We start from the raw sequence: 10,637 nt of genomic DNA, 5'->3' as shown, positions 1-10,637 counted from the left end.
TACTTCATAGGTTCAGGTCATCACTTAGATATTTCTGAGGTACTACCAGTTTTATCTTTTGGAGATTCAAGTCACTCCAGCTCCACCACGTACAGCTCCAGTTGTAGCTCCACCACCTATATCTCCAGTTGTAGCTCTACCACCTATAGCTCCAGTTCCACCACCTACAGCTCTGGTTGTAGCTCCACCACCTATAGCTCCAGTTCTTCCACATAATCCAGTTCAACCTTCTGCAGCTCCACCACTCTTGACTTATCATCGTCATCCATATCCACCATCAGGCCCAGGTGATTCATGCCCCGCATTAGATTCTGCACCTACTGCGGACTTGTCTCCTCTTAGTCAACCAATTGCACTCCGCAAAGGTGTATGATCCACACTTAATCCTAATCCCCACTATGTTGGTTTAAGTTATCATCGTCTGTCGTCACCACATTATGCTTTTATATCTTCTTTGTCCACTGTTTCTATCCCTAAGTCTACAGGTGAGGCACTATCTCATCCAGGATGGCGACATGCTATGATTGACGAGATGTCTGCTTTACATGCGAGTGACACTTGGGAGCTTGTTCCTCTTCCTACAGGTAAGTCTACTGTTGGTTGTCATTGGGTTTATGCAGTCAAAGTTGGCCCGGATGGCCAGGTTGATCGGCTTAAGGCTCGTCTTATTACAAAAGGATATACTCAGATTTTTGGGCTTGATTATAGTGATACTTTCTCTCCCGTGGCTAAAGTAGCATATGTTCATCTCTTTTTGTCCATGGCTGCTGTACGTCATTGGCCTCTTTATCAATTAGACATTAAGAATGCTTTTCTCCACGGTGATCTTGAGGAAGAAGTTTATATGGAGCAACCACTTGGTTTTGTTTGCTCAGGGGGAGTTTAGTGGTTGTGTGTGCAGATTGCGCAAGTTACTATATGGTTTGAAACAGTCCCCTCGAGCTTGGTTTGGTAAGTTCAGCACAATTATTCAGGAGTTCAGCATGACTCGTAGTGAGGCTGATCACTCTATGTTTTATCGGCATTTTGCTCTTAATCTGTGTATTTATCTCGTGGTTTATGTTGATGATATTATTATTACTGGTAATGATCAGGATGGTATTACTAATCTGAAGGAACATCTCTTTCAGCACTTCCATACTAAGGATCTAGGCAGATTGAAGTATTTTCTAGGTATTGAGGTCGCTCAGTTTAGCTCAGGTATTGTTATTTCACAGCGGAAGTATGCCTTAGACATTCTTGAGGAGACTGGAATGATGGGTTGCAGACCTATTGACTCTCCTATGGATCCGAATGCTAAACTTCTTCGTGGACAGAGGGAGCCTCTTAGAGACCCTACGAGATATAGGAGGTTGGTTGGCAAATTGAATTACCTCACAATGACTAGACCTGACATTTCTTTTTCGGTGAGTGTTGTAAGTCAGTTTATAGATTCTCCCTGTGATAGTCACTGGGATGCAGTTATTCGTATTCTTCGGTATATAAAGTCAGCTCCAGGCAAAGGATTACTATTCGAGGATCGAGGCCACGAGCAGATTGTTGGGTACACAGATGCTGATTGGGCAGGATCACCTTTTGATAGACGTTCTACGTTTGGATATTGTGTTCTAGTAGGAGGTAATTTGGTCTCGTAGAAGAGCAAGAAACAGAATGTAGTTGCTCGATCTAGCGCTGAAGCCAAATATCGGGCCATGGATATGGCGACGTGTGAGTTAGTTTGGGTCAAGCAGTTGCTCAAGGAGTTAAAGTTCAGAGAAATCAGCAAGATGAAACTAGTGTCTGATAACCAAGCTGCTCTTCATATTGCATCAAATCCGTTGTTCCATGAGAGGACTAAACACATTGAGATCGACTGTCACTTTGTCAGAGAAAAAAATACTTTCAGGAGATATTGTTACAGAGTTTGTAAAGTCGAATGATCAACTAGCAGATATTTTCACTAAGTCTCTTACTGGTTTTCGTATTAGTTACATGTGTAACAAGCTCGGTACATATGATGTGTATGCACCGGTTTGAGGGGGAGTGTTAGTTTATAGATATATATAGTATAGTCTTGTCCCATATTGGAAGAGGAGTAATATCTCCTTGTAGTGTATAGCTATAAATAAGGACCTCTTGTATTGTATTTATCATTCAACATCAATAACATATTTTCTCTCGTGCGTTCTCACAGTTACTAATGTACAATTTATGGTCTTGAATATCTCAGCTTCGTTGAAGAACTCCAACACTACTTCTGTCACCTCGTCTCCTAAAATGGGCCATGTTTTCTTGAAAAAGAAGGCATTGAAACCATCATACCCAGGTGCCTTCATATCTTCGATATCCTTTAAAGCTTGCCCCACTTCCTGCCTTGTTACTAGTGAGATCAGTCCCCTCTTTTGTTAAATGTTCAATATAGGCCCTTCCTTTATGATATTTAGGTCAACAGCAGGTAATGTTGTAGCTGCTTTATGATAGAACCCAATCACCTCCTGACCTATTTTGTCATCAATCAGTATTTGTTCTCCCTGCTCGGTTGTCAGGCATCTAATACCATTTTGGGAGTATCTATTTTTCACATTTGCAAAAAAGTATGCAATATTTGAATCACCTAACTTTAACCATTGCACTCTAGATTTTTGCTTGTATATGCTTTCCTCAATCTTCCCCCATGTCTCCATATGTTCTTTTAGATCTTTTTCCTTTTGGATTAGTGCACTATATAGAAGTTGCCTTCCCATTTTCTCCTATACCTCCTGTAGATTTTCCTTAATATTTTTGAGTTTGTCATCCACTCCCACAAAATATTTCATTTTGAGTGTTTTCAACTCTTGTTTTACCCATTTCAGCTTTAGCCAGACCCTCTTCATATATCTTTCATCAGAATGCTTCTTCCAAGCTTGATCCACCAGAGACATAAACTATTGATGTTCAGCCAAGCAATTAAAAAATCTAAAAAGCGTTGCTCCTTTCCCTGTTGCATTAATGATAGTCACTTTTATAGGTGAATGGTCAGAAAAGTATGGCTCCATTATTATGGCATGTAGAGATGGCATTGATATCATCCATTCTGCATTGACAATGGCCCTATCGATTTTGGAATATACATGGTTATTAGTCCATGTTTATGCTCTGCCCGTAGTTTGTAACTCAGACATTCCTGTATCTATTATGAATTCCCTGAAATCTTTCATTTCAGATTCCTGCACCTCTGTTCCATGTTGCCTGTCATCTAAGTTGAGTATAGAGTTGAAGTCACCCATGGCAATTCAAGGCCCTTTTTGCATTCCCCACAATCCTCTCAGTAGTTCCCATAATCTCCTTCTCTCATAAATGGTGTGTAGGCCATAAACTGCAGTGAAACAGAAACACATATTTCCTGCATATATCCTGACCTTCCCGTGTATATATTGTGCATCCATATCCACCAGATAAAATGTTAATATACGAGGATTCCACAATACCCAAACTCTACTTTTACTAATATTACTAGCATTGGATAAATAGCTCCATCTTAGAGCAATTTTTGCAGCAACTTTATTGGCATTACGCTCCTTTATTCTATGTTCTATTACACCCATAATTCCTAATTTATTTGCCCTTATAAACTTTTTAACTCCTTTTGCTTGTATGCCTCATTTAAACCCCATACATTCCATGTAATTATAGTCATTTTGGAATGAGATGGGATTTTGAAGTACCCTCATGCTCATTTTTCTCCCCATTGTCCTTTATCGGTAGTATTACAAACATTATGCCCAACATTGCTATTGTTATTTAATGGTTTAAAGCCATTAGTGACATCAATGTTTCTCTCACTTTCTGCATTAGAAGGTTTAGCAGCAGATTTTCCTCTTACTGCTATCCACCCTTCATGTTGCACTTGCTCATTTGTGCTCTTTGTCTCATTATTTGTTTCTTTGTTGGTCGCTTCATTGATTCTCAATGCTTGAGCAGTATCTGGCTTGCTTCCTCCCCCATTATTAGCACTCTTGTTGTTATTTATCCCTCTTGAATTCTCATTTTTCCTCCACACTTGCTTAGTATTATGTTTTCTTCCTTGGAAGGTCTGTCTAGCTTGCCTCTGCTCACGGATTGGTTCTCTGATTGGCTTACAGGAATGGCCTATTTGTAAGCATGAGTTACAATATTCCGGTTTCCAATCATATACTATCTCTTGTTCGAACTCTTTGCCGCTTGGATCAAGAACCTTAAGTATTCTTGGTAAAGGTCTATTAATGTCCATCTCAATCAATAGCCTTGCAAATGATATTCTAGCAACGTTTGTAGTGCAGTCATCTACATATAGTAGGTTTCCCAAAGCACTGCCTAATTTTACTGAGTGATCTCATGTTCCAGCAGTTTAGAGGCAAATTAGGTAACTTGATCCATAAAGGAATAGTACTGAGCATTTCATCGTGTATATTAAAATTAGGAGTCCATGCTTTCATGATAACTGGCATGTTATTGATTGTATGAGGACCTGAGTAAAGTACCTCATTCCTTTCTTCCATACTGTCAAATCTAATCACAAAGTAGTCTTCATTATGATAGTATATCTGCGGTTTAGTTTTGAAATTACCTTGAGCAGCAATAAATCTCTCCATGGCCCCTATTGATGGGGAGTCACCAATCACATACAAGACAATTGCTCTCATCCATTTTTCATTATCTTGTTCTATATCTTCTTGTTAAAGTTGCACTATCTCTCATGTATTACTGGAGGTATAAATTGCAAGTTCATCCCTCTTTCTGCTAATTTGTTCCCTGCCACCACGTTTGCCCATGTTTGTACGCCTTGGTTGTTTCTAGGGATCTCTGTAGTTTCAACAACAATCTTCACTGTTTCATTGACATTTGGCTCAGATACTCTTGAATTTGTTACTTTGTTTGCAGCTTTGGTCATCTCAAAGCTTGTTGCATCCTCTGTTGTTTCTGTTAGCAATTTTTTGAGGCTCGCCCCTTCAATCTCTTTCTGAGTTTCTTTCCCCTTCTTCATGTTAGTTGTCAGATTCCCTAATTCACCAATGATAGTCATGTTTGCCGGTGTTCTCGAGATGCCATACGATGCTCCCCCCTGCAATTGGCAATCCTATTGGCACTTTCGGGTTCCCAATTCCTTCTCCTTCAGTCAGTGCCATCCATATTATTACGCGGCGCTTTCCTAAAGTTCCTTGGAAGGGCGACGTAAGGCTAAGCAACCGATGTCAGTGTGGTTGGTATGCTCCAACTGAGGTCCTCTCCGTATGCTAGACTAGATTGTCAGTGCCGTACGGGAAAACCAATGTCGTGACCAATTGAGCAGCAAAAAATGAGCAACTGATGATGAAAGCTGATGATTGTATTGATGATGATGAAATCTATTACAAGATGCAATGTGGTGTCGGGGGGAGAGATACCAGTACAGAGAATTCTTTGAATGCTTGAATGTTTGAATGCTTTGGTCCCCCTTAATAATGCTTAAACAAAATAAACCAAAGTTACATGAGTTGACCTAATAAAGCTGTAGAAGCACACTGAAAATGAATGAAGTAAAACTACTCTATAGTTACAATGAAAAGGACTTAGTTTTCTACAAGGTGGAAGCAAGTCCGATGGCAGCAACTTTGTCTTGAGCATCAGGGTCTGCGCGCGTATTGCTGTTGGCGCGCGCGACACTATTTGGATCTGCCAGTGCCTGGGAGCTGGTGCTTGGTATTGGATATGCGCGCGGTGCACTGTCTGTGCATGCGACGCTATTGGAAACATGATGGTTTGTGTGCGCGGCATTGTCGGTGCGCGCTGCACTGATTGCATTTGCCAGCCGCTGGGTGCTGGCACTGATTATTGGTGGGGCGACAGAGGAGCATGCGCGCTTGTCACTTGGTGCTACCGAGACCACAGGGCCGACCGTGGCGCTAGGCGTTGGGAGGCTTGCCGGGACGCCACGGGGTGTGTCCAAGGGGTCATGGGTCGATGATGGAAAGCAGCCCATGACAATATAGGTGACCTAGAGGTTCCAATTAGTCCTCCAATAATTGTCACTCCTATATGTGTTCTCGAAGTCCCAATTCCTGTGTTCCGTCCTTCCACAGATAGCAACTCTGTGAGCGAGATCTTTGTCGTGTTCTTTTTCGTCCGTCCTCTTGTCATACCGTCGAGCAACACACTTTAGCAAATCCACGTTAACAACCGTCGAGAGCGTTTAGAGAGTGTCTAGGGATATTATTGTTAGCTAAGATTAACCCTTATTAATATAAGTTTAATTATTTGAACCAAGATCCATATTTTTTGGTAAAACGATTTGGCGTCGTGTGTGGGGATTTCTTAGTTGAATTTTTAATTTCCTATAGATCTACAATTAACGCAAATCACTAACATCGAACAACTCTGAGATCTCCTTTCTTTGTGTATAAAAAACCCTACATGGCAGGTAACCAAGGAGAAAGGACAAAAATAACAAGTGATTTCCCAACCAACCTCATGAATATCATCAACGAGATCTACGAAACAGTTGGCGAGGACACGACGCCCAGCGCATCTCCTAGGCGAGAGAGGTCACCCCCCACACTGTATCATAACAAAACCCAGCGAAAAAGGGGCCTCCACATCTACAGAGGAGGGGATGCCCCAAGCTGTGAAAAAACTCCTCGAGGCATGGCTGATCGACACACTAGCAAGCGTCATCAATAAACCCGCTCTAGGCGTGACTGCAGAAACTGCAAGGGACTGCACGATACAATAAACAGATGAGCAGTGCAACTGACCCCTCCCTCCAACGACAGATATAACTCACAATATTACTGATAGTGCATGTGATAATGCCCTCGCTGCCATTCTAAAAAGGATGGAAGAAATGAAGAATGAAAATAAAGCAATCCGGAACCAGATGAAAGAACACCAAGAACGAGTTGACAAGATACCAGGCGGTCCTAAATTGCTGCCAAAAAGGGACGCCGACAGGTTCGTGGAGCACCCGTAAAGCGATGATGCAGCCTCGCATGTCATATCAAAGACCTTCAAAATGCCGCCCTACCTCAGGCTATACGACAGAACGACCGATCCTAAAGATCATGTGACTCATTATGTCATCGCCGTGAAAGGCAACGACCTCGCCAAGGAACAAATGTCTTCTATTTTGGTGAATAAGTTCAGTGAAACCCTCACAGGGGCATTAACATGGTATTCACAACTACTAGCCCGCTCCATAGAAACTTTCGAAGAGATGGCTAATAAGTTCGTAACCGCCTATGCCGGAGCCAAGAAGGCTGAGGCGAGAGTAAATGACATATTTGCTATTACGCAATCCTTGGGAGAGGGACTAAGGGACTTCCTCGCCCGATTCAATAGAGTAAAGATGACTTTGCCAAACGTATCCGAAGGGATAACTGTCATAGCTTTTCAGAACGGGCTGAGTAGAGAGGGTTCAAGAGAAACTAAAACACTGTTGAGCCGATTGATGAAGTATCCTCCAACCACATGGGATGAAATTCACAATGCTTATTGTGTCGAGTCCGAGCGGATGAGGATGATCTCAACGGAATAACTCACCGGCTAACCTCGGTACAAGCCGAATCCAGAAAAGAACGAAGAGAAAGTACCAGAAGAGATCATCCGATTCTGCGACCTAACAGGAAACGACACCAACCACATGTCAGGCCAGCCGCCGCACCTACCCTCCGCTATGAATAAGGCCCGTCCATGCCAAGGACAAGGACCCATCTGAACGAAAGAGGTATGCCTACTTTATTATCTAGTCACAATTTTTGTGTCGCCTACAAAAATTGTCTGCGCTCTTTAGAAACTCAGAACAAAAGTGATGTGGCTACCAAAGATGAGATCAGATCCGAACACCAGAAAGTCTGATGCCCTATGTGAGTTCCACCAGGAACGCGGGCACAAAACGGAAGATTGCATCACCCTCAGACAAGAGGTCGTAAACATGTTACGGCAAGGGCACCTTAGAGAGTTGTTAAGCGATAAAGGGAGGACTAACTTTGCCAGAGGACGTGAACATCAAGGCTCGCCGAAGCCGCCATTGCCAGCTCGTACCATCAACATAATCATCGGCGGCAGCGACGATGCCTCTAACAACGTGAAGTTCACCACCACTCACAAATACAAGCGGTCTATCACCCACGAACAGTACAACTGACTCGAAGAAAGTATCATCTTCGATGAGTCGGATGCTGATGGTTTGACTTTCCCTCATAATTATGCCCTTGTTACTACTTTATGCATTTTAGATACCGATGGTCAAACACATAATGGTGGACGATGGAAGCGGTGCATGCATTATCCATCCCCGAGTCCATACCCAAATGAGGCTCGAGAATAAGATAGTTTTGCGCTGCATCACGCTAACCAGTTTTAATAATGCAGTTGAGCGAACATCCTGGGAAATTACACTCCCCGTCTTGGCCGGCAGCGTGACTCTGGAGACGACATTCCACATCATGGACCAGGCCATTGCGTACAATGCCATATTGGAACGAGCATGAATACACCCTATGAGATCCATCCCATCCAATCTATACCAATTAATTAAGTTCCCAACACAATGGGGAATATTCAACATACGCGGATAAAAATGCACGTCCCGAGAATGCTACCGCATTGCCTTGGACAACATGACCATCCAACATAAAAAAAAGATAAAGAAAAAGAGGCGTAACAATCAATAGGGTCGAGGTCGAAGCAAGGAGAAATCGACGATGTCATCATGGACTCCAACATGGTCTAGGCTGTAGGTTTGACCATAGAAGACCTCGTCTCCGTTCAATTGGACCTCAACTATCATAGTAAGAAGGCCTATATCGGCTTAAACTCCAGGAACTAGGTAAATTCAGTCAATTCTTAATAGATAATGCAAATTTATTTTCTTTCAGCCATGCAGATATGCCGGCTATCCCAAAGGAAATCTCCTCACACAAGTTAAACGTCGACCCATTCCACCCCCAATAAGGCAAGTCAGACGTAAATTTAATTATGCCATTAACGATGCAGTTCGCTAGGAGGTGGAAAAATCGTTAGAAAACGGCTCCATCAGGGAATCGAAGTACCCCAAGTAGATTGCCAATGTAGTGATGGTCAAAAAGAAAAATGGGAAATGGAGAATGTGCGTGGATTTCACAGACTTGAGAAAAACATGTTCGAATGATTCATTATCATTACCCCACATCGATTAGCTCATCGACGCAACAGCCGGGCACGAACTATTGAGTTTCTTGGACGCTTACTCAGGCTATAGTCAAATTCTCATGGAGGAAGAAGACTAGGAGAAGACCACGTTCATCACCCACCAAGGAACGTATTGCTATTGGGTCATGCCATTTGGACTAAAAAATGCAGGAGCTACTTATCAAAGGTTGGTAACCAAGATGTTCAAAGACCAGCTCGGTAAGACCATGGAGGTATATATAGATGACATGTTGGTCAAGTGAAAAAGGGTAGAGGATCATATCGATCATTTGAAAGAAACTTTCGACATACTCAGATGATACAGAATGAAGCTCAACCCAAAGAAAAGCGCATTTAGCGTAGCCTCAGGAAACTTCTTAGGTTTTCTAGTGTCGCAGCGAGGGATCAAGGTCAACCCAGACTAAATCAAAGCTATTGAGGGGATACTAGAACTCTTAACCACCAAAAATCAAGTCCAAAGGCTGACAGGTCGTATCGGTGCCCTATCAAGGTTCATTCCGCGGTCGTTGGATAGATGTCACAATTTTTTTGGCATACTCAAGAAGGACAATGGCCTCGAATGGACTTCCGAGTGCGTCCAGGGTTTGCGAAAACTAAAGGCATACCTATCATCACCGCCCCTGCTTTCGAAACCCGAACCTAGGGAAAAACTCCTCGTCTATCTAGCCGTATCCGAGGTAGCAGTAAGCGCAGTCTTGATCTGCAAAAATAAAGGTACTCAATCTCCCATATATTATATTAGAAAAACACTCGTTGACACCGATACGAGGTACCCACACCTCGAAAAACTAGCTCTGGCCTTGGTCATAGCTTCACGGAAGCTTAGACCCTATTTCCAATGCCACCCCATCTCGGTCATCATAACTTTTCCCTTCAGGAGAATATTGCATAAACCCGAGCTATCAAGGAGGCTGGCTAAATGGGCCATCGAGCTAAGCGAGCACGATATCACATACCAGTCATGAACGGCAATAAAGTCACAAGTGCTCGCAGACTTCATTGCCAACTTAAGTGCAAAAATAATGCTTGAAGTCGAAAGGGAAGCTGTCAAAGCTTCGCTCCAAACACAAGACCTCTGGGTCCTATACATCGACGGCGCATCCAATGCATCAGGGTCCGGACTAGGAATCGTGTTCGAGGTCCCGACAGGCGAAGTAATTCGCCAATCCATAAGGTTCCAGGATATGACTAACAATGAGGCTGTAATTGCAGTGTCAAGGCTAGCACTCAAATATAGGGTGAAACAATTGAAACTCCATTGTGACTCCCAGCTCGTAGTCAACTAAGTCAAGGGACTTTCCAAATCAAGGAACAAAGATTGCAAAAATACCAGACCGAACTCTGCAAGCTATTACCTCAGTTTGATGAATGCCAGCTCGATCAAATCCCATGAGCGCAGAATACCGAAGTAGACGATCTCGCCAAACTAGCCGCAGCGACCAAAAGCATCACAACCGGAGATAAAAGTGTAGTCC

Source organism: Nicotiana tomentosiformis, chromosome 3 (genome assembly GCF_000390325.3).
Source record: "Nicotiana tomentosiformis chromosome 3, ASM39032v3, whole genome shotgun sequence".
Lineage (NCBI taxonomy): Eukaryota > Viridiplantae > Streptophyta > Magnoliopsida > Solanales > Solanaceae > Nicotiana > Nicotiana tomentosiformis.
The sequence above is the reverse complement of the archived record's forward strand: the minus strand, read 5'-3'. Positions refer to the sequence as shown.